The sequence below is a fragment of the Staurois parvus genome, unplaced genomic scaffold (genome assembly GCF_062004578.1).
Source record: "Staurois parvus isolate SC_StPar_1 unplaced genomic scaffold, SC_StPar_1.0 ptg000209l, whole genome shotgun sequence".
NCBI classification, from domain to species: domain Eukaryota; kingdom Metazoa; phylum Chordata; class Amphibia; order Anura; family Ranidae; genus Staurois; species Staurois parvus.
In genome coordinates, this window is record NW_028318005.1 from 12,213,340 (window position 1) to 12,237,020 (window position 23,681).

The window sequence follows — 23,681 nt, forward strand, 5'->3', positions numbered from 1 at the left end:
GCTCTTCCAAGCTCTTCTCTGCTGGATTACAAAACACCTTCCCCTCTCCATAACCCTAGGGAAAAGTGTACTGTAGTCAAGCAGAGGAAAACTCAGACAGGACTGACAACACTGCTTGGGATTTCAGCAAAATATATCGGTATTTTGGTGTTGGAGGGGTATAGCCAAAGTAACTTAAAAGTCCAATAAAAATCCAGCGAAATGTTCAATAACAAGTCCGTAAATAAAGTCAAACTTATAGCCAGGGGAATTAAAGGGAGAGGGATTGTTGGACAGGCTGTGGTTAATCAGGGGGGGTAGTGGGCAATAAATGGTAGCATCAGCGGCAGCACCCTTAGAGTAAAGCTGAACTCTGTAAACAGGGAAAGAGAAAATGGGGGCGCCAATCTAAGTGCAGCATTAAAAGTCATTTATTGCAAGGTTAAAAATATTAGCAACTCACTAGACATAAGTTGATAAAAGGCACCCTTGTACAAGGTCCTGAAGGATCGAGAAGCCGGTATGCGGCACAGCGAGTCTGGGCGTCCCGTTGGTAGCTGAGAGCAGGTTCTCTGAGGCACAGGAAGCGTCCGACCACGATGAAGGAACGAGCCTGGAGCGGAGATGGCGCTGGAGTAGACATGACGTCAGAGCGTGATGGCGTGAAACGGGGCAGTAATGCGTTTCGAAGCGTAGCTTCTTCTTCAGACCTCCTAAAGGCCTGAAGAATAAGCTGTGCTTGGAAACGCGTTACGTCATGTCCACTTCAGTGCCATTTGTGCTCCAGGCTGGTTCCTTCATCGTGGCCGGCCGCTTCCTGAGCCTCAGAGAACCTGCTCTCAGCTACCATCCGGACGCCCAGACTCGCTGTGCTGCATATCGGCTCCTGGATCCTTCAGGACCCCGTTCGAGGGTGACATGCCTTTTAACAACTTATGTCTAGTGAGTTGCTAATATTTTTAACCTTGCAATAAATTACTTCTAATGCTGCACTTAGATTGGCGCCCCTATTTTCTCTTTCCTTGGGATTTCAGTGCAGCAGAGGCAGCGGTGTCAGTTCACTAAAAGAAGTCATGAGCACACTGGATTTCGGACAGGTTCAACAGGTATTTTTTGGTACTTTTTTAAAGAGAAAGAAAATATAGGGAACTGTGCACATATTGAAGAGATGTACTGAATACTTTTTTTTTTTATAACTTTGACCAGACATACGCCCTCAGAGACTATATGACCCATGCTGTTTGTGAGGCCCCCTACAGGCTAAACATGGTGCATACACTGTGCTTTACTATTGCATACATGAGACTGTGATATATACTTTTTCTGTACTGATTGATGTAAAACTGTTTGGAAAATGAACAATCACTGCAGAAAAATGCACTCTTCTCTCACTATCTACCTTTATCTCCCTGGAGAAATGTGATGGTGCTGGTTGTCCCAGCTCTGTGCAAATAAAGTTTTATAACTGCTTATCATGTGTTTTCTTCTGGCTATTTCATTCATATTCCCTGTAAGGCCTCTGTCCTGGTTCAGACTTGAGTCGCACAGAATTGCATGATGATGGAAATCACATTGTTCTCAATGATGTCTATTTACATGAATGCAACTCAGCATGGAGCAATTTTGGAACTTTGATGCGATTCCAGAACAATTTTGGCCCCATAGAGTTCAAAGGAATCACATAGAAATTGCACGTATATTCGATTCTGATGCGATCTGGAAAGTGATTTCATGTTTTTTAACCTTCAACTCTCCATCCAGGTAAAGCAGCAACACCTTGACTACTAGGGATGAAACTGCATGAAATCCACAGGAGTAAAATCATGTCAAAATCACTCACAAGTTGCACTTCAAATTTATTTATTTCAGGTACTTATATAGCGCTATCAATTTACGCAGCGCTTTACATATATATTGCACATTCACATCGGTCCCTAACCCTCAAGGGGTGTACAATCTAAGGTCCCTAACTCACATTCATTCATACACATACTAGGGCGAATTTAGACAGGAGCCAATTAACCTACCAGCATGTCTTTGGAGTGTGGGAAGAAACCAGAGTACCCGGAGGAAACCCAGGCAGGCACAGGGAGAACATGCAAACTCCAGGCAGGTGGTGCCGAGGTTGGCATACGAACCAATGACCCTAGTTCTGCCAGGTGGAAGTGCTAACCATTTAGGCACAATCTCCTCAAAAACGCATTGCACTTGTTTGAACCAGGCCTTAGAGTCCAGGATCGGGATCCTTGATCCAGCTGGTTACAGTCAGATCAGGAAACTTCATGGGGTTGATTTACTAAAGGTAAAGAGGCTGTTCATTTTGCCCATCAGTTGAATCAGTGCCACCTAACAGTGCAGCCTCATCAGTGGCTCCTCATCAGTGCAGCCTATCTGTGCCAATCAGTGAAGGAGACAAATTAATTTTTTAAAAACTTTATAACAAAACTAAAAAAGCTAAAAAACTAAAACAATGTTTGGTCTTTTTTGGTTTGTTTAGCAAAAAATAAAAACCCCACTGGTGATTAAATACCACCAAAAGAAAGCTCTATTTATCTAAAAAAAAAAAAAAAAAAAAAAAAAAAGATAAAAATTTAGTTTGGGTACAATGTTGCATGACCGCACAATTGTCATTCAAAGTATAAGACTGCTGAAAGCTGAAAATTGGTCTGGACAGGAAGGGGGTAAAAGTGCCCGGTAGGTTAAACCGGATACAGTGAAGGAAATGCGTTCAGCAGGATTTCTGGCTACCAGATGTCTTTTATGCAGGTAGCAAGTTGAGATTAGAAGCAGTCTCTTAAAGGGAGTTCTGCTAATCTCATTTAATTACCTGTATAAAAGACACCTGTCCACAGGAGCAATCAAACAATTAGATTCCAAACTCTCCACCATGGCAAAGACCAAAGAGCAGTCCAAGGATGTCAGGGACAAGATTGTAGACCTACACAAGGCTGGACTGGGCTACCAAAGTAACACCAAGCAGTTGGTGTAATCATTTGTGAAATGGAAGAAACGCAAAACAACTGTAAGTCTCCCTAGTTCTGTTGCACCATGCAAGATCTCACCTCGTGGAGTGTCAATGATCATGAGAACAGTGAGGAATCATCCCAGAACTACATGTGAGGATCTTGTCAATGATCTTCAGCCACCAAGAAAACAATTGGTAACACACTATGCTGACAAGGATTGAAATCCTGCAGTGCCCACAAGGTCCCTCTGCTCAAGAAAGCACATGTCTGAAGTTTGCCACTAAACATCTGAATGATGCAGAGGAGGACTGGTTGAAAGTGTTGTGGTCAGATGAGACCAAAATCGAGCTCTTTGGCATCAACTCAACAAATTTGGAGGAAGAGGAATGCTGCCTATAACCCCAAGAACACCATCCCAACTGTCAAACATGGTGGTGGAAACATTCTGCTTTGGGGGTGTTTTTTTTGCTAAGGGGACAGGATAACTGCACTGCATCAAAGGGATGATGGACGGGGCAATGTACCATCAAATCTTGGGTGAGAACCTTCTTCCCTCAGCCAGGGCATTGAAAATGGGTCTTGGATTGGTGTTCCAGCATGACAATGACCCAAAACACACAGCCAAGGCAACAAAGGAGTGGCTCAAGAAGAGTGGTCTAGCCAGTCTCCACCCCTTAATCCCATTAAAAATCTGTAGAGGGAGCTGAAAGTTTGAGTTGACAAACGTCAGCCACCAAACCTTAAGGACTTGGAGAGGATCTGCCAGGAGGAGTGGGCCAAAATCCCTCCTGAGATGTGTGCAAACCTGGTGGCCAACTACAGGAAACGTCTGACCTCTGTGATTGCCAACAAGGGATTTGCCACCAAGCACTAAGTCATGTTTTGTGAAGGGGATCAAATACTTATTTCCCTCGTGAACATGCAAATCAGTGCATCATTTGTTAGCCATGCATTTCTTTCGAATTTTTTGTTACTATTCTCTCTCTCAGTGTTACAATACACCATTTGATTTTTAGACTGATCATTTCTTTGTGAGTGGGCAAACATTCAAAATCAGCAGGGGATCAAATTTCTATTTCCTTCACTGTATAACCAAAAATGATCATTTATTTTAATTATGTATAATTTATTATTTTTTAATATTTTTATTAGTTTTTTTTTTAAATATACTGCCTGATGAAGATTTTTTTTGAATACACCATAAAGGCTGTAAAAGCAATCATTTCTCCTACTGCGAGAGCTGCAATTGGTCACAGCTTGTCACATGGTACAAGGCTGTTGTGAATAGCCTTGTAGCGTGTGATCTCTGTGATCATTCACAGATTTCACTAGTAGTAAGCAATGATGTCAGGAAGTGACATCTTGCTTACTACTATTCATGTGATCACTGAGGTCCCGTACAGCGATCAGTGTTCCGCTGTGTCCGGAGGACAAAGCAGACACCAGATTGCGGTGCTGCACGCTCCCATGGAGCACAGACAGGCTCAAAATGCGGGCGCCATTTATGAACGGCAACCCGCTCCTGCACTGCTCCCGCCCGGCCGTTTATGGACATGTGCTGGACGGGAAGTGGTTAAAATGGTGACAACACTGTTCATTCTGCAGTGAAATCACACATGTAGACAGGAGATGGATATTGTCCATACCTCTGTTATTGCATGGTCCACGGTTCAGATTTTAGGTCCTTCTCAGCCCTGACAAAGGGGGACTCTTACAGCACCTGAAACACGTTGACTTTCCTATGAAGATTTTTAAATAAAATCCCATTCTGAACTTTTAGTGGAGGAGTGGTACTTCTATTACTTTATCTATATGGTATTGCACATCTTTTTATTGTATTTTGCCCACAGTCACATCAACCTATGCTTGGAGGCCAACATTAGAAAAGGTGATGTTTTATCATTACATGTGTTTATGTGTTAAAAAAACAATGAAGTCATAATTAAGAGCATGAAGTGACACTGTCATTTTAAGTTGCATTACAGTTAAAAAAAACAAAACAAAAAAACTATTTTGTAAATCCAGAAACGAGGCTACTTATTGTATGTGTTTTGGGATCACTCAAATTGTCCCCAAAAAATATATTCTGCAGGGAGCTACAGTTAAAAGTCCACAGTGAAATCATGATACAGTTGGAAATGGCTTAGACCAGGGGTGGGCAAAGTTTTTGACTTGAGGGCCGCAATGGGTTCATATATTGGACCTGGGGGCCAGACCAAGAGTAGATGAATGATGTGTATGTGTCATCCATAGTAAGTATAGTAATATTCCCCCATAGTAAGCATAGTAATTCATCCCCCATATAGTAATTCATCCCCCATATAGTAATTCATCCCCCATATTAAGTCCCCAAGTCCCCCGTGTCAATTCACTTACCTTTGCTTCGCGCGTTCCTATCGCCGTATTCTCGCGCCGTTCCGGTGTAGCATGAAAATCTGTCTCCTATGAGGATCTGTCCCCCTCAACGTATCTGCGCATGTGCCAGTTTCAGGCATTAGCAGCCGATCGGCGATCTCCGGCACATGCGCAGATACGTCGAGGGGGACAGATCCTCATAGGAGACAGATTTTCATGCTACACCGGTCTTCAGGGCAGACTGTGAGAGGAGCCTAGCGGGAGCCTAGCTCCGCGGGCCGGATTAAAAGGTCCGCCGGGCTGTATACGGCCCGCGGGCCGTAGTTTACCCATTGCTGGCTTAGACAATCCTGAAATCCATCTGCAGATGAAACCATGCTTAATGCAAGCAGGTTAATTTTGCATCCTAAGTCCCAAGAGTTCCATTGTCCGCTGGAAGAAGGGCAGGGGTGGAGCCTGGATATGTGCAGGGTACCTCCCTCGAGGATCCTTTGGCATTAACAGCTGGTGAAGGTGGAGGTGAAGAGGCATCCGATGCATCAGCTGGCTTGAAAAATGCATCTTACGAAGAATCCTCTCTTCTACCCGCTGGAGAAAACCAAGACAAACATGAATCGGTTTGTTACCACAATGTTCAGTAAACTTCTCTGGTGTTGGATAAATACAATGGATAGGTTTTCCTATTGAGATGATTTATTAGGATGGGAAATGTCTCCAATAGGGACACAAACAACAATACAATTTAAGCCGTGAAGAGGGGTTAGAACATCTGAAATGGTTTACTATCTGCGCCTTTCTGTCACGGTGATAATCCCTTTTATTTGGTGAACAGGAATTAAGGGGGAAGTCTATCAAACAGGTTCACAGGCAGAAATAAAAGCCTGACAGAAATGCAATTCTTCCTCAAGCCATCTAAAGCTAGAGATACATTTTGGTTGGAGTTTAAAGCCCAGGCTCACCCCTGCAGCCCGAGTTGTTTTGTTTACTTTTGCCCTGACTGGGTGACCATTTGCCTAGAGTTGAGCTTTCATTTTGGCTGTCTGAAGTGAAATTATGTCTCCCAATGAGTCTGGAATGCCAACAGGGTCTAAATGATTATCATCACTTTTTGCTCTTCAATGCCGTAGTATGTTATTAAATAAAAATAAATTTTCTTGTGTTTATTTTTTATTATAGGTCTCGTCATAAACATAATTTTAAACAAATATTAAAGCAGAACTCTAGGCATATACCTACAGCTACAATACAGATGAGATGGTATCAAAAGGTTTGGCGACTACCACTGTTTACAAGAAAGTACTTTATCTACGTTCACACACTTCCACCTTCAACATAGTCCCCTTGCACAGCAATACAGCGCTCCCAGTGTTCCGGTCACTTCTGGAATGTGTCCTGGAGGTCTTCTTTTCAAAGCGCATCAAGCACCTTCTGCTATTCTTGGATCTCTTCTTTACAAAGAGGGTAAAGTCTGCAGGAGCCAGATTTGGTGAGTGCAGAAGTGAGATAATTGCAGCCTGGGGTCGAACTTGGCAGCAACATGTTGTTGGGAATGCAACACAATGTACTATAATGTACTATATATAGTGTTGTATGTTAATATCACTTGACCAGTAGATGGCACTGTACACTAAGGTTATTAGTTGTGCATATGTGTAAAACTTGTTGGTTCTCTATTCTTCTCTCTCATCTCAAACCAAGATGTCTGCTGTCACAGTTTGCTGAAATGTGTTCTGTATGTTTGTAACTTAAGCCACACAAGTAAAGGCAGAGTTCTGCCTCATCACAAGCTACCAGTGTCTTCTCTAACACATAACCAACACATGTCACATGTTCAAATCACACATGAGGATAGCCTGGACTGCCTTCATGTTTCTTCAGGGGTGCCTTGGCCAAATGCCCAAAACTTGTATACAAGCCTGCCTTTTAGTTACACAAAGCCACAGGGTTTTCATTGTGCAACATTATGACCTTCTAGGTGCCAGCATCCTGACAACCAATGACATCATCAGTTGAAAAGCAGGATGTCAGCTGCCTGCACAGCATCCTAGTTTGACCCTTCCCTGCCCCCCTCCATCAGTGCTGGGGTCACATTAGCTCAGTGATGGAGAAAAACTGAGGGAGAGGAGAAACATGGGAATACTAGTCAGTACCAGTGTGCAAAAGTGTATTTGCTTTGGAAGAATGAATCCCCTCTAATGTTGGGTGTCCTACATGTGTGGATGTTGCTGCGTTATATAAAACATTTCACTTTTAGAATGGGGTGCCTCAAGACTGTCCATTTTAAAAGGGTGCCTCGGGATTGTCCATCATTTTTAAGGGTGCCTCGGGATTGTCCATTTTTAAGGGTGCCTAAACTGTAAAAAAGGTTGAGAAACACTGCCGTATGATATACCGACAATGGCAGCAATGTTGTGGATTGTTCTCCAATGATCATCATGCACAAATTGCCGATTGGTTTCGACATTTTCGAGGGTTGAGCTTGTTGAAGGTCTTCCTGATCTCTCCTCGTCTTCCAGTGATGTTCTTCTGCTCTTGAAGCACATGTGCTACTCAAAACACTTCAACCAACTCATTGCACCATTGCCATAAACTTTCTGAATCATGTCAAATGTCTCTGTGAATTTCACGTTTGCCCTTTGTTTTTTTTATTGCAGTAGTTAATACTTACAGACCTTATTCCCCTACACCCCCTGTGACTGAAAAGTGAATAGAAAAGCAGTAGGTTTGATAGGCTGAACTCTGGCACTTCACTCTCTCCTCCTATCGGGATACGCCACAGCAAAAGGAAATGCAGCAAACATTACTGCCTCCTTTATGCTGTTTCTCTTACTCCCAGTCTGAGCTCTGCTGTTTGAGGAACTACAAGATGCTGATACTGAGTCACATTCAGGCACTTACACTGCTTACATTAACCTCTTGCCGTTCACGTAATGCAAAATGAGTGGGCTTTAGAACCCACACATCTCATATATGCGTCCGTGGAAGGCAGAGCTTTATGAATTGAAGGCGTGCTCACGTCGTATACCCAGCACAGTGACCAAGCTGTCAAAGACAGCCTTTGGTCTCTATAAGGGCTCATGTACACGGGGTGTTTGGAAAACTCTTCTGAACTATGGAAACTGACTGCTGTAAAACGTAGGTTAAAAAAACATCAGTTTAGCTGCGTTTGCATACCGTGTTTATGCACGTTTGTGTTTAGAAGCATTTTTAAAAGATAACCTCAGGAGACCTTCCCAAACGCCCAGAATGCACTGAAAAACAGTAAAAAAGTGAAAACACTTTGCATGCATTTCTGATGATGAAAAAAGGCTCTGGACAGCATCTGGATATGGACCAGTTAAAAAAATGCTTCTAAACGCAAATGCTTATAAACGCAGTTAACCACGTTTACAAGCGTTTGAAACGCTGGTAAAATCTACTCCAGTTTGGTGCGTTCAAAAAAACAACTGTAAACTCAACTGCCTGTAAATGACTGTAAACGACTCTGTGTACATGGACACATAGGAAAACATAAAGGAGAGTTCAGGGGCTGCAGAAAAAAATGCTGAATGGCTCCTGAACGTCAGTTTATCAGCTGCAGTGTACATGAGCCCTTAATGATTGGAAGCTGGCAGGACTGGCTCACAATCACATAACCACCGATAGGCAATTGCAATGATCACACGATCGGCTGGTCTTTCCCACCCACCAGGCATAAAGACCCTGATACAGAGACCCTGGGCTGGGCTGGAAGGGGTTACAAAATACACGGAATGATAACAGAGCTGCATTCAATTGTGTCTTATATCTGCCTGGAGTTCACATTTCGGCAAAGAGCAGCAACGCTTCACGTTGTAAGATTTTGTATACTGGCTCTAGAACATTATTTATACTGGAAATGTGACAGGTACTCTTTAAGAAAATCAGCCAAGCATCTACCTGAGTTTGTGGAAGAGCCACATCAAAGGGGATATAGATGTCCTTTCCCAAAATCTTTACTACCCGCATGCTGTACGTGTGATCGCCAAGTACTGGACAAAACTTCAGGGTGCATTGAACCAGCAGCTGGTCTTTAAAGACTGCAAATAAAAAGTAGTAAAAAATATAAAATAATGATAAATGCAAATAATCCTCCCCAAAAGGAGCAATTCCATTTTTAGGTGACTGTAAGACAGTGGTCTCCCAACTGCGGCCCGGGGGCCAGATGTGGCCTTTTTCTTGGCTTTATCCGGCCCTTGGGACACTATTTCCCTTCACTGTCAGGAACAGTGGGGGATACTGTAGTTCCTGACAGACAACGGGACACCCACATTCTCCTCACTGACACCAATGATGGGACACTATTCTTCTCATTAACAATGACAGGGCACTACTCCTCCCGCTGACACCAATGACGGGGCACTACTCCTCCCGCTGACACCAATGACGGGGCACTACTCCTCCCGCTGGCACCAAAGACGGGGCACGACTCCTCCCGCTGGCACCAAAGACGGGGCACGACTCCTCCCGCTGGCACCAAAGACGGGGCACGACTCCTCCCGCTGGCACCAAAGACGGGGCACTACTCCTCCCGCTGGCACCAAAGACGGGGCACTACTCCTCCCGCTGGCACCAAAGACGGGGCACTACTCCTCCCGCTGGCACCAAAGACGGGGCACTACTCCTCCCGCTGGCACCAAAGACGGGGCACTACTCCTCCCGCTGACACCAATGACGGGGCACTACTCCTCCCGCTGACACCAATGACGGGGCACTACTCCTCCCGCTGACACCAATGACGGGGCACTACTCCTCCCGCTGAAACCAATGACGGGGCACTACTCCTCCCGCTGACACCAATGACGGGGCACTACTCCTCCCGCTGACACCAATGACGGGGCACTACTCCTCCCGCTGACACCAATGACGGGGCACTACTCCTCCCGCTGACACCAATGACGGGGCACTACTCCTCCCGCTGACACCAATGACGGGGCACTACTCCTCCCGCTGACACCAATGACGGGGCACTACTCCTCCCGCTGACACCAATGACGGGGCACTACCCTTCCCGCTGACACCAATGACGGGGCACTACCCTTCCCGCTGACACCAAAGACGGGGCACTACTCCTCCCGCTGGCACCAAAGACGGGGCACTACTCCTCCCGCTGGCACCAAAGACGGGGCACTACTCCTCCCGCTGGCACCAAAGACGGGGCACTACTCCTCCCGCTGGCACCAAAGACGGGGCACTACTCCTCCCGCTGGCACCAAAGACGGGGCACTACTCCTCCCGCTGGCTCCAAAGACGGGGCACTACTCCTCCCGCTGGCACCAAAGACGGGGCACTACTCCTCCCGCTGGCACCAAAGACGGGGCACTACTCCTCCCGCTGGCACCAAAGACGGGGCACTACTCCTCCCGCTGGCACCAATGACGGGGCACTACTCCTCCCGCTGACACCAATGACGGGGCACTACTCCTCCCGCTGACACCAATGACGGGGCACTATTCCTCCCGCTGACACCAATGACGGGGCACTATTCCTCCCGCTGACACCAATGACGGGGCACTATTCCTCCCGCTGACACCAATGACGGGGCACTATTCCTCCCGCTGACACCAATGACGGGGCACTATTCCTCCCGCTGACACCAATGACGGGGTACTATTCCTCCCGCTGGCACCAAAGACGGGGCACTACTCCTCCCGCTGGCACCAAAGACGGGGCACTACTCCTCCCGCTGGCACCAAAGACGGGGCACTACTCCTCCCGCTGGCACCAAAGACGGGGCACTACTCCTCCCGCTGGCACCAAAGACGGGGCACTACTCCTCCCGCTGGCACCAAAGACGGGGCACTACTCCTCCCGCTGGCACCAATGACGGGGCACTATTCCTCCCGCTGACACCAATGACGGGGCACTACTCCTCCCGCTGACACCAATGACGGGGCACTACTCCTCCCGCTAACACCAATGACGGGGCACTACTCCTCCCGCTGACACCAATGACGGGGCACTACTCCTCCCGCTGACACCAATGACGGGGCACTACTCCTCCCGCTGACACCAATGACGGGGCACTACTCCTCCCGCTGACACCAATGACGGGGCACTACTCCTCCCGCTGACACCAATGACGGGGCACTACTCCTCCCGCTGACACCAATGACGGGGCACCCTTCCTCTCGCTGACACCAATAACGGGGCACTATTCCTCTCGCTGACACCAATAACGGGGCACTATGCCTCCCGCTGACACCAATGACGGGGCACCCTTCCTCTCGCTGACACCAATGACGGGGCACTATTCCTCCCATTGACACCAAAGATGGGACACTATTCCTCCCATTGACACCAATGATGGGGCACTATTCCTCCCACTGATACCAATGATGGGGCACTATTCCTCCCACTGACACCAATGATGGGACACTATTCCTCTCACTGATACCAATGATGGAGCACTGTTCCCCCCACTGATACCAATGATGGGGCACTATTCCTCTCACTGATACCAATGATGGGGCACTATTCCTCCCATTGACACCAATGATGGGGCACCATTCCTCTCACTGATACCTCCGATGGGGCACTATTTCTCTTACGAATACCAATAATGAGGCACTATTGCTTCAACTGACACCAATGAAGGACCACTATTACTCTCCCAATACTAACAGTGTAGCATTTACTCCACTGACACCAGGACGCCTGTTTCTCCTACCGGCTACAGTCTAGCCCCCCTAAAGTCTGAAGGACAGTAATCTTGCCCTTTATTTAGAAATTGTGGACACCGCTGCTGTAAATTATGTTCAACACATTGGCGGGGGGAATAAAAAAAAAAAAATGAAATGCACATCTTTTACCTGCTAAATAATGTGCATTTACTATTTTTTTGTAAACGTTAGTAAACTGGATAAAACAATCTTTATGTATCCTTTGTTACTTCTGATCTCCTGCAGCTTCTTCCTGTCTACATGCACTCCAGTGATGGCTGCATAACATTTCTCAGGGTGGGTTTCCTGATGACAGCAGTAGACCATGCCTGTGTGATGTGGGTTCAAACAGCCACTTGTAATCTCTGTAAGAGGTCGTGTTACAGTGTGACAACATAGGAGCACAACTGGTAGACAAAGACAGAGCGTTGTCGCCCTGTAACAGGAAGTGCCTGCACAAGTACATTCATGGCAGGATCAGCAGGAATTATTAGAATGAAAAGTTGCAGATTTGAAAAGCTTGTATGTGATTTTAGCAATTGGATTTACATTTAACCTCTTCATGCCGGCCGAACCCAAATGTCCGGCCTGCCGGCGTTTGGGCCTAGACGCCGAGCGGCCACACATTTGCGTTCTATTAAAAAAGAACATATGTGCTGAGAGTGCCCGCCCTGCACGCTCCCAGGACACATGTCTGGTACTCACGGAAATATCCCGATCTCCACTTTCGATCGAGACCTTTCCCGATCATGTGACCGCCGTGACAACGTGTCACGGCGGTCACATGATCCTAAACCCCGCCTCCCAGTTTTCTGAAACCCTTAAAAGGGCCGGGAGGCGCCAGCACCAAGAGGTTAGAGCACTACGCACTCATTGAAAATATACTGTACATGGCCTTCCACCACAGGTGCGCTGCCTTTGCCCTCTGGCCTTGTTACATAGAGCAGTACAGGGGTTCCAGGACATGCAAACGTCTCACCACTGACTATCATTGAGCCTACAGAGCATTTATGATGTACCTTTCATGGGCTGCAGCTGTAACAAAGAACAACCATCCACAGAGTCCAGAACCTTATAGAATGTACGTCTCCTTCAATTCTCTTCTCTCCAGGCTCCCTTTGGATGGGTCAGTCACTAGAATGACCTGTACAAAAATCATAAACTGCATCTACACAGAAAAATAACTCAACACATCTGCTTATTTCATACCTCCTTCCCCCAGCAACATGCTAATGACATTTTTAAATAAAATCTTTTCATTGCATACCTTATTTTAGACCCAGTGACACTATCACTGGGTGTCTGTGCTTCTCTATGCAGTGCAGGCAGATCATGGCTATTGTGAGGGGCCAACAAGGTGCTGTACATACAGTAGTTTCCTAAATACACCACAGCCCCCTGCTTTAGTACTCCTTTCAAGAGCCCTCAGTGCCTAAGAAAACAATGAGCTGGTTCTTGGGAGGAGTTATGCAAATATTAAAGTGTCTTGATTAGTGGGAGCAGTGGGCATTCCGAGTCAGGCTTTATTTGTATGCAGACCCCCCTAGGTAACACCCCCAAGTGATCCTGAGCCTGCATGATTGGAAAAAACTGAAATCCAATGAATGAAAGGGTTGGGCCAGGGACAGTCAGGCTGGGGAGGAAAGGCCTAGAGCAGTGGTTCTCAACCTTTCTAACGCCGCGACCCTTTAATACAGTTCCTCATGTTGTGGTGACCCCCAACCATAAAATTATTTTCGTTGCTACTTCATAACTGTAATTTTGCAGGAGGAATAGTGCCCCGTCATTGGTGTCAGTGGGAGGAATAGTGCCCCGTCCTTGGTGTCAGTGGGAGGAACAGCGCCCCGTCCTTGGTGTCAGTGGGAGGAACAGCGCCCCGTCCTTGGTGTCCGTGGGAGGAACAGCGCCCCGTCATTGGTGTCCGTGGGGGGAGGAACAGCGCCCCGTCCTTGGTGTCCGTGGGGGGAGGAACAGCGCCCCGTCCTTGGTGTCCGTGGGGGGAGGAACAGCGCCCCGTCCTTGGTGTCAGTGGGGGGAGGAACAGCGCCCCGTCCTTGGTGTCAGTGGGGGGAGGAACAGCGCCCCGTCCTTGGTGTCAGTGGGGGGAGGAACAGCGCCCCGTCCTTGGTGTCAGTGGGGGGAGGAACAGCGCCCCGTCCTTGGTGTCAGTGGGGGGAGGAACAGCGCCCCGTCCTTGGTGTCAGTGGGGGGAGGAACAGCGCCCCGTCCTTGGTGTCAGTGGGGGGAGGAACAGCGCCCCGTCCTTGGTGTCAGTGGGGGGAGGAACAGCGCCCCGTCCTTGGTGTCAGTGGGGGGAGGAACAGCGCCCCGTCCTTGGTGTCAGTGGGGGGAGGAACAGCGCCCCGTCCTTGGTGTCAGTGGGGGGAGGAACAGCGCCCCGTCCTTGGTGTCAGTGGGGGGAGGAACAGCGCCCCGTCCTTGGTGTCAGTGGGGGGAGGAACAGCGCCCCGTCCTTGGTGTCAGTGGGGGGAGGAACAGCGCCCCGTCCTTGGTGTCAGTGGGGGGAGGAACAGCGCCCCGTCCTTGGTGTCAGTGGGGGGAGGAACAGCGCCCCGTCCTTGGTGTCAGTGGGGGGAGGAACAGCGCCCCGTCCTTGGTGTCAGTGGGGGGAGGAACAGCGCCCCGTCCTTGGTGTCAGTGGGGGGAGGAACAGCGCCCCGTCCTTGGTGTCAGTGGGGGGAGGAACAGCGCCCCGTCCTTGGTGTCAGTGGGGGGAGGAACAGCGCCCCGTCCTTGGTGTCAGTGGGGGGAGGAACAGCGCCCCGTCCTTGGTGTCAGTGGGGGGAGGAACAGCGCCCCGTCCTTGGTGTCAGTGGGGGGAGGAACAGCGCCCCGTCCTTGGTGTCAGTGGGGGGAGGAACAGCGCCCCGTCCTTGGTGTCAGTGGGGGGAGGAACAGCGCCCCGTCCTTGGTGTCAGTGGGGGGAGGAACAGCGCCCCGTCCTTGGTGTCAGTGGGGGGAGGAACAGCGCCCCGTCCTTGGTGTCAGTGGGGGGAGGAACAGCGCCCCGTCCTTGGTGTCAGTGGGGGGAGGAACAGCGCCCCGTCCTTGGTGTCAGTGGGGGGAGGAACAGCGCCCCGTCCTTGGTGTCAGTGGGGGGAGGAACAGCGCCCCGTCCTTGGTGTCAGTGGGGGGAGGAACAGCGCCCCGTCCTTGGTGTCAGTGGGGGGAGGAACAGCGCCCCGTCCTTGGTGTCAGTGGGGGGAGGAACAGCGCCCCGTCCTTGGTGTCAGTGGGGGGAGGAACAGCGCCCCGTCCTTGGTGTCAGTGGGGGGAGGAACAGCGCCCCGTCCTTGGTGTCAGTGGGGGGAGGAACAGCGCCCCGTCCTTGGTGTCAGTGGGGGGAGGAACAGCGCCCCGTCCTTGGTGTCAGTGGGGGGAGGAACAGCGCCCCGTCCTTGGTGTCAGTGGGGGGAGGAACAGCGCCCCGTCCTTGGTGTCAGTGGGGGGAGGAACAGCGCCCCGTCCTTGGTGTCAGTGGGGGGAGGAACAGCGCCCCGTCCTTGGTGTCAGTGGGGGGAGGAACAGCGCCCCGTCCTTGGTGTCAGTGGGGGGAGGAACAGCGCCCCGTCCTTGGTGTCAGTGGGGGGAGGAACAGCGCCCCGTCCTTGGTGTCAGTGGGGGGAGGAACAGCGCCCCGTCCTTGGTGTCAGTGGGGGGAGGAACAGCGCCCCGTCCTTGGTGTCAGTGGGGGGAGGAACAGCGCCCCGTCCTTGGTGTCAGTGGGGGGAGGAACAGCGCCCCGTCCTTGGTGTCAGTGGGGGGAGGAACAGCGCCCCGTCCTTGGTGTCAGTGGGGGGAGGAACAGCGCCCCGTCCTTGGTGTCAGTGGGGGGAGGAACAGCGCCCCGTCCTTGGTGTCAGTGGGGGGAGGAACAGCGCCCCGTCCTTGGTGTCAGTGGGGGGAGGAACAGCGCCCCGTCCTTGGTGTCAGTGGGGGGAGGAACAGCGCCCCGTCCTTGGTGTCAGTGGGGGGAGGAACAGCGCCCCGTCCTTGGTGTCAGTGGGGGGAGGAACAGCGCCCCGTCCTTGGTGTCAGTGGGGGGAGGAACAGCGCCCCGTCCTTGGTGTCAGTGGGGGGAGGAACAGCGCCCCGTCCTTGGTGTCAGTGGGGGGAGGAACAGCGCCCCGTCCTTGGTGTCAGTGGGGGGAGGAACAGCGCCCCGTCCTTGGTGTCAGTGGGGGGAGGAACAGCGCCCCGTCCTTGGTGTCAGTGGGGGGAGGAACAGCGCCCCGTCCTTGGTGTCAGTGGGGGGAGGAACAGCGCCCCGTCCTTGGTGTCAGTGGGGGGAGGAACAGCGCCCCGTCCTTGGTGTCAGTGGGGGGAGGAACAGCGCCCCGTCCTTGGTGTCAGTGGGGGGAGGAACAGCGCCCCGTCCTTGGTGTCAGTGGGGGGAGGAACAGCGCCCCGTCCTTGGTGTCAGTGGGGGGAGGAACAGCGCCCCGTCCTTGGTGTCAGTGGGGGGAGGAACAGCGCCCCGTCCTTGGTGTCAGTGGGGGGAGGAACAGCGCCCCGTCCTTGGTGTCAGTGGGGGGAGGAACAGCGCCCCGTCCTTGGTGTCAGTGGGGGGAGGAACAGCGCCCCGTCCTTGGTGTCAGTGGGGGGAGGAACAGCGCCCCGTCCTTGGTGTCAGTGGGGGGAGGAACAGCGCCCCGTCCTTGGTGTCAGTGGGGGGAGGAACAGCGCCCCGTCCTTGGTGTCAGTGGGGGGAGGAACAGCGCCCCGTCCTTGGTGTCAGTGGGGGGAGGAACAGCGCCCCGTCCTTGGTGTCAGTGGGGGGAGGAACAGCGCCCCGTCCTTGGTGTCAGTGGGGGGAGGAACAGCGCCCCGTCCTTGGTGTCAGTGGGGGGAGGAACAGCGCCCCGTCCTTGGTGTCAGTGGGGGGAGGAACAGCGCCCCGTCCTTGGTGTCAGTGGGGGGAGGAACAGCGCCCCGTCCTTGGTGTCAGTGGGGGGAGGAACAGCGCCCCGTCCTTGGTGTCAGTGGGGGGAGGAACAGCGCCCCGTCCTTGGTGTCAGTGGGGGGAGGAACAGCGCCCCGTCCTTGGTGTCAGTGGGGGGAGGAACAGCGCCCCGTCCTTGGTGTCAGTGGGGGGAGGAACAGCGCCCCGTCCTTGGTGTCAGTGGGGGGAGGAACAGCGCCCCGTCCTTGGTGTCAGTGGGGGGAGGAACAGCGCCCCGTCCTTGGTGTCAGTGGGGGGAGGAACAGCGCCCCGTCCTTGGTGTCAGTGGGGGGAGGAACAGCGCCCCGTCCTTGGTGTCAGTGGGGGGAGGAACAGCGCCCCGTCCTTGGTGTCAGTGGGGGGAGGAACAGCGCCCCGTCCTTGGTGTCAGTGGGGGGAGGAACAGCGCCCCGTCCTTGGTGTCAGTGGGGGGAGGAACAGCGCCCCGTCCTTGGTGTCAGTGGGGGGAGGAACAGCGCCCCGTCCTTGGTGTCAGTGGGGGGAGGAACAGCGCCCCGTCCTTGGTGTCAGTGGGGGGAGGAACAGCGCCCCGTCCTTGGTGTCAGTGGGGGGAGGAACAGCGCCCCGTCCTTGGTGTCAGTGGGGGGAGGAACAGCGCCCCGTCCTTGGTGTCAGTGGGGGGAGGAACAGCGCCCCGTCCTTGGTGTCAGTGGGGGGAGGAACAGCGCCCCGTCCTTGGTGTCAGTGGGGGGAGGAACAGCGCCCCGTCCTTGGTGTCAGTGGGGGGAGGAACAGCGCCCCGTCCTTGGTGTCAGTGGGGGGAGGAACAGCGCCCCGTCCTTGGTGTCAGTGGGGGGAGGAACAGCGCCCCGTCCTTGGTGTCAGTGGGGGGAGGAACAGCGCCCCGTCCTTGGTGTCAGTGGGGGGAGGAACAGCGCCCCGTCCTTGGTGTCAGTGGGGGGAGGAACAGCGCCCCGTCCTTGGTGTCAGTGGGGGGAGGAACAGCGCCCCGTCCTTGGTGTCAGTGGGGGGAGGAACAGCGCCCCGTCCTTGGTGTCAGTGGGGGGAGGAACAGCGCCCCGTCCTTGGTGTCAGTGGGGGGAGGAACAGCGCCCCGTCCTTGGTGTCAGTGGGGGGAGGAACAGCGCCCCGTCCTTGGTGTCAGTGGGGGGAGGAACAGCGCCCCGTCCTTGGTGTCAGTGGGGGGAGGAACAGCGCCCCGTCCTTGGTGTCAGTGGGGGGAGGAACAGCGCCCCGTCCTTGGTGTCAGTGGGGGGAGGAACAGCGCCCCGTCCTTGGTGTCAGTGGGGGGAGGAACAGCGCCCCGTCCTTGGTGTCAGTGGGGGGAGGAACAGCGCCCCGTCCTTGGTGTCAGTGGGGGGAGGAACAGCGCCCCGTCCTTGGTGTCAGTGGGGGGAGGAACAGCGCCCCGTCCTTGGTGTCAGTGGGGGGAGGAACAGCGCCCCGTCCTTGGTGTCAGTGGGGGGAGGAACAGCGCCCCGTCCTTGGTGTCAGTGGGGGGAGGAACAGCGCCCCGTCCTTGGTGTCAGTGGGGGGAGGAACAGCGCCCCGTCCTTGGTGTCAGTGGGGGGAGGAACAGCGCCCCGTCCTTGGTGTCAGTGGGGGGAGGAACAGCGCCCCGTCCTTGGTGTCAGTGGGGGGAGGAACAGCGCCCCGTCCTTGGTGTCAGTGGGGGGAGGAACAGCGCCCCGTCCTTGGTGTCAGTGGGGGGAGGAACAGCGCCCCGTCCTTGGTGTCAGTGGGGGGAGGAACAGCGCCCCGTCCTTGGTGTCAGTGGGGGGAGGAACAGCGCCCCGTCCTTGGTGTCAGTGGGGGGAGGAACAGCGCCCCGTCCTTGGTGTCAGTGGGGGGAGGAACAGCGCCCCGTCCTTGGTGTCAGTGGGGGGAGGAACAGCGCCCCGTCCTTGGTGTCAGTGGGGGGAGGAACAGCGCCCCGTCCTTGGTGTCAGTGGGGGGAGGAACAGCGCCCCGTCCTTGGTGTCAGTGGGGGGAGGAACAGCGCCCCGTCCTTGGTGTCAGTGGGGGGAGGAACAGCGCCCCGTCCTTGGTGTCAGTGGGGGGAGGAACAGCGCCCCGTCCTTGGTGTCAGTGGGGGGAGGAACAGCGCCCCGTCCTTGGTGTCAGTGGGGGGAGGAACAGCGCCCCGTCCTTGGTGTCAGTGGGGGGAGGAACAGCGCCCCGTCCTTGGTGTCAGTGGGGGGAGGAACAGCGCCCCGTCCTTGGTGTCAGTGGGGGGAGGAACAGCGCCCCGTCCTTGGTGTCAGTGGGGGGAGGAACAGCGCCCCGTCCTTGGTGTCAGTGGGGGGAGGAACAGCGCCCCGTCCTTGGTGTCAGTGGGGGGAGGAACAGCGCCCCGTCCTTGGTGTCAGTGGGGGGAGGAACAGCGCCCCGTCCTTGGTGTCAGTGGGGGGAGGAACAGCGCCCCGTCCTTGGTGTCAGTGGGGGGAGGAACAGCGCCCCGTCCTTGGTGTCAGTGGGGGGAGGAACAGCGCCCCGTCCTTGGTGTCAGTGGGGGGAGGAACAGCGCCCCGTCCTTGGTGTCAGTGGGGGGAGGAACAGCGCCCCGTCCTTGGTGTCAGTGGGGGGAGGAACAGCGCCCCGTCCTTGGTGTCAGTGGGGGGAGGAACAGCGCCCCGTCCTTGGTGTCAGTGGGGGGAGGAACAGCGCCCCGTCCTTGGTGTCAGTGGGGGGAGGAACAGCGCCCCGTCCTTGGTGTCAGTGGGGGGAGGAACAGCGCCCCGTCCTTGGTGTCAGTGGGGGGAGGAACAGCGCCCCGTCCTTGGTGTCAGTGGGGGGAGGAACAGCGCCCCGTCCTTGGTGTCAGTGGGGGGAGGAACAGCGCCCCGTCCTTGGTGTCAGTGGGGGGAGGAACAGCGCCCCGTCCTTGGTGTCAGTGGGGGGAGGAACAGCGCCCCGTCCTTGGTGTCAGTGGGGGGAGGAACAGCGCCCCGTCCTTGGTGTCAGTGGGGGGAGGAACAGCGCCCCGTCCTTGGTGTCAGTGGGGGGAGGAACAGCGCCCCGTCCTTGGTGTCAGTGGGGGGAGGAACAGCGCCCCGTCCTTGGTGTCAGTGGGGGGAGGAACAGCGCCCCGTCCTTGGTGTCAGTGGGGGGAGGAACAGCGCCCCGTCCTTGGTGTCAGTGGGGGGAGGAACAGCGCCCCGTCCTTGGTGTCAGTGGGGGGAGGAACAGCGCCCCGTCCTTGGTGTCAGTGGGGGGAGGAACAGCGCCCCGTCCTTGGTGTCAGTGGGGGGAGGAACAGCGCCCCGTCCTTGGTGTCAGTGGGGGGAGGAACAGCGCCCCGTCCTTGGTGTCAGTGGGGGGAGGAACAGCGCCCCGTCCTTGGTGTCAGTGGGGGGAGGAACAGCGCCCCGTCCTTGGTGTCAGTGGGGGGAGGAACAGCGCCCCGTCCTTGGTGTCAGTGGGGGGAGGAACAGCGCCCCGTCCTTGGTGTCAGTGGGGGGAGGAACAGCGCCCCGTCCTTGGTGTCAGTGGGGGGAGGAACAGCGCCCCGTCCTTGGTGTCAGTGGGGGGAGGAACAGCGCCCCGTCCTTGGTGTCAGTGGGGGGAGGAACAGCGCCCCGTCCTTGGTGTCAGTGGGGGGAGGAACAGCGCCCCGTCCTTGGTGTCAGTGGGGGGAGGAACAGCGCCCCGTCCTTGGTGTCAGTGGGGGGAGGAACAGCGCCCCGTCCTTGGTGTCAGTGGGGGGAGGAACAGCGCCCCGTCCTTGGTGTCAGTGGGGGGAGGAACAGCGCCCCGTCCTTGGTGTCAGTGGGGGGAGGAACAGCGCCCCGTCCTTGGTGTCAGTGGGGGGAGGAACAGCGCCCCGTCCTTGGTGTCAGTGGGGGGAGGAACAGCGCCCCGTCCTTGGTGTCAGTGGGGGGAGGAACAGCGCCCCGTCCTTGGTGTCAGTGGGGGGAGGAACAGCGCCCCGTCCTTGGTGTCAGTGGGGGGAGGAACAGCGCCCCGTCCTTGGTGTCAGTGGGGGGAGGAACAGCGCCCCGTCCTTGGTGTCAGTGGGGGGAGGAACAGCGCCCCGTCCTTGGTGTCAGTGGGGGGAGGAACAGCGCCCCGTCCTTGGTGTCAGTGGGGGGAGGAACAGCGCCCCGTCCTTGGTGTCAGTGGGGGGAGGAACAGCGCCCCGTCCTTGGTGTCAGTGGGGGGAGGAACAGCGCCCCGTCCTTGGTGTCAGTGGGGGGAGGAACAGCGCCCCGTCCTTGGTGTCAGTGGGGGGAGGAACAGCGCCCCGTCCTTGGTGTCAGTGGGGGGAGGAACAGCGCCCCGTCCTTGGTGTCAGTGGGGGGAGGAACAGCGCCCCGTCCTTGGTGTCAGTGGGGGGAGGAACAGCGCCCCGTCCTTGGTGTCAGTGGGGGGAGGAACAGCGCCCCGTCCTTGGTGTCAGTGGGGGGAGGAACAGCGCCCCGTCCTTGGTGTCAGTGGGGGGAGGAACAGCGCCCCGTCCTTGGTGTCAGTGGGGGGAGGAACAGCGCCCCGTCCTTGGTGTCAGTGGGGGGAGGAACAGCGCCCCGTCCTTGGTGTCAGTGGGGGGAGGAACAGCGCCCCGTCCTTGGTGTCAGTGGGGGGAGGAACAGCGCCCCGTCCTTGGTGTCAGTGGGGGGAGGAACAGCGCCCCGTCCTTGGTGTCAGTGGGGGGAGGAACAGCGCCCCGTCCTTGGTGTCAGTGGGGGGAGGAACAGCGCCCCGTCCTTGGTGTCAGTGGGGGGAGGAACAGCGCCCCGTCCTTGGTGTCAGTGGGGGGAGGAACAGCGCCCCGTCCTTGGTGTCAGTGGGGGGAGGAACAGCGCCCCGTCCTTGGTGTCAGTGGGGGGAGGAACAGCGCCCCGTCCTTGGTGTCAGTGGGGGGAGGAACAGCGCCCCGTCCTTGGTGTCAGTGGGGGGAGGAACAGCGCCCCGTCCTTGGTGTCAGTGGGGGGAGGAACAGCGCCCCGTCCTTGGTGTCAGTGGGGGGAGGAACAGCGCCCCGTCCTTGGTGTCAGTGGGGGGAGGAACAGCGCCCCGTCCTTGGTGTCAGTGGGGGGAGGAACAGCGCCCCGTCCTTGGTGTCAGTGGGGGGAGGAACAGCGCCCCGTCCTTGGTGTCAGTGGGGGGAGGAACAGCGCCCCGTCCTTGGTGTCAGTGGGGGGAGGAACAGCGCCCCGTCCTTGGTGTCAGTGGGGGGAGGAACAGCGCCCCGTCCTTGGTGTCAGTGGGGGGAGGAACAGCGCCCCGTCCTTGGTGTCAGTGGGGGGAGGAACAGCGCCCCGTCCTTGGTGTCAGTGGGGGGAGGAACAGCGCCCCGTCCTTGGTGTCAGTGGGGGGAGGAACAGCGCCCCGTCCTTGGTGTCAGTGGGGGGAGGAACAGCGCCCCGTCCTTGGTGTCAGTGGGGGGAGGAACAGCGCCCCGTCCTTGGTGTCAGTGGGGGGAGGAACAGCGCCCCGTCCTTGGTGTCAGTGGGGGGAGGAACAGCGCCCCGTCCTTGGTGTCAGTGGGGGGAGGAACAGCGCCCCGTCCTTGGTGTCAGTGGGGGGAGGAACAGCGCCCCGTCCTTGGTGTCAGTGGGGGGAGGAACAGCGCCCCGTCCTTGGTGTCAGTGGGGGGAGGAACAGCGCCCCGTCCTTGGTGTCAGTGGGGGGAGGAACAGCGCCCCGTCCTTGGTGTCAGTGGGGGGAGGAACAGCGCCCCGTCCTTGGTGTCAGTGGGGGGAGGAACAGCGCCCCGTCCTTGGTGTCAGTGGGGGGAGGAACAGCGCCCCGTCCTTGGTGTCAGTGGGGGGAGGAACAGCGCCCCGTCCTTGGTGTCAGTGGGGGGAGGAACAGCGCCCCGTCCTTGGTGTCAGTGGGGGGAGGAACAGCGCCCCGTCCTTGGTGTCAGTGGGGGGAGGAACAGCGCCCCGTCCTTGGTGTCAGTGGGGGGAGGAACAGCGCCCCGTCCTTGGTGTCAGTGGGGGGAGGAACAGCGCCCCGTCCTTGGTGTCAGTGGGGGGAGGAACAGCGCCCCGTCCTTGGTGTCAGTGGGGGGAGGAACAGCGCCCCGTCCTTGGTGTCAGTGGGGGGAGGAACAGCGCCCCGTCCTTGGTGTCAGTGGGGGGAGGAACAGCGCCCCGTCCTTGGTGTCAGTGGGGGGAGGAACAGCGCCCCGTCCTTGGTGTCAGTGGGGGGAGGAACAGCGCCCCGTCCTTGGTGTCAGTGGGGGGAGGAACAGCGCCCCGTCCTTGGTGTCAGTGGGGGGAGGAACAGCGCCCCGTCCTTGGTGTCAGTGGGGGGAGGAACAGCGCCCCGTCCTTGGTGTCAGTGGGGGGAGGAACAGCGCCCCGTCCTTGGTGTCAGTGGGGGGAGGAACAGCGCCCCGTCCTTGGTGTCAGTGGGGGGAGGAACAGCGCCCCGTCCTTGGTGTCAGTGGGGGGAGGAACAGCGCCCCGTCCTTGGTGTCAGTGGGGGGAGGAACAGCGCCCCGTCCTTGGTGTCAGTGGGGGGAGGAACAGCGCCCCGTCCTTGGTGTCAGTGGGGGGAGGAACAGCGCCCCGTCCTTGGTGTCAGTGGGGGGAGGAACAGCGCCCCGTCCTTGGTGTCAGTGGGGGGAGGAACAGCGCCCCGTCCTTGGTGTCAGTGGGGGGAGGAACAGCGCCCCGTCCTTGGTGTCAGTGGGGGGAGGAACAGCGCCCCGTCCTTGGTGTCAGTGGGGGGAGGAACAGCGCCCCGTCCTTGGTGTCAGTGGGGGGAGGAACAGCGCCCCGTCCTTGGTGTCAGTGGGGGGAGGAA

General features: G+C 55.7%; 1 pseudogene; it reads right to left on the reverse strand.

The window, feature by feature from the left end:
• Positions 1–4,792: 4,792 nt before the first annotated feature.
• The window catches only part of LOC149461181 (mitochondrial mRNA pseudouridine synthase RPUSD3-like), a 38,726-nt pseudogene continuing 19,837 nt past the window's right edge, over positions 4,793–23,681 (reverse strand).